The 962-nt window shown below is 48.2% G+C and overlaps 1 pseudogene; it reads right to left on the minus strand.

Annotated features, from left to right (window-relative positions):
- Positions 1–321: 321 nt before the first annotated feature.
- Positions 322–439, minus strand: LOC124723534 (annotated as a pseudogene).
- Positions 440–962: the final 523 nt, after the last annotated feature.

Below are 962 nucleotides of genomic sequence, written 5' to 3' on the forward strand. Positions count from 1 at the left end.
TTGCGATATTTCTAGTACCACAGGCACGTCATCTGAAGCAACTCTCGATAACTAAGAGAGAGGAAGTTATGCCACAGCACGTTCCAGATTTCCTGCAGGGTAAATGCGATGTTATATAGGTTTCCGCCCGCACTCCGCACTCCGTCTTCAGGCCACAAGTGGCCCATCGGGACCATCTGACCGCCGTGTCAACCCCAGCTGAGGATGTGGATAGCACACCGCTCTCCCGGTCGTTATGATGGTTTTCTGTGATCGGAGCCGCTACTACTCGGTCGAGTAGCTCCTCAATTGGCATTACGAGGCTGAGTGCACCCCGAAAAATGGCAATGGCGCATGGCGGCCCAGGCGGTCACCCATCCAAGTGCTGGCCACGCCCGACAGCTCTTAACTTCGGTGGTCTGACGGGAACCGGTGTATTCACCGCGGCAAGGCCGTTGCCTTATGTAGCTTTGCTAAGTAGATATTTTATCAGTCGTGACGTCCTCAGTGTTTGATCGTATAACAGTGAAAAGACGTAAATTCATGTGAACAATGCACCAGATTTATTAGCAGCTACGTGATATAACATATTTGTTTTCCATGCAGAATGTCATACAGAGGACGAAGCCACAGCGTCGACGCCTCCAAAATGTGCAAAGAGTGTCTTTGCATCGTGGACGGAGGAGAAGATAATTGTCGATGAAGTTTCCATTATCTGTCGATGAGAAAACCGGATGAGGGACAGTCGCTTCTGGATGGTCGAAGTCAAGAGTACCAACTTATCCCAGACTGGCACTAGAAGTTCTATGTAAACTTGCCTCTAGTGCCTCTAGCGAGAGGATATTTAGTGGAGCTGGGCTTGTCATCGTGGATAAACGTAATGGAATGTCGCAGGAAAAAGGTGAACGACTTGCTTATTGTGCACTGAAGTACCATAGTAAATTTCAGATTCATTGGCATTTTCGTCATCAAAAATATCTAAC

The sequence above is a fragment of the Schistocerca piceifrons genome, chromosome X (genome assembly GCF_021461385.2).
Source record: "Schistocerca piceifrons isolate TAMUIC-IGC-003096 chromosome X, iqSchPice1.1, whole genome shotgun sequence".
Lineage (NCBI taxonomy): Eukaryota > Metazoa > Arthropoda > Insecta > Orthoptera > Acrididae > Schistocerca > Schistocerca piceifrons.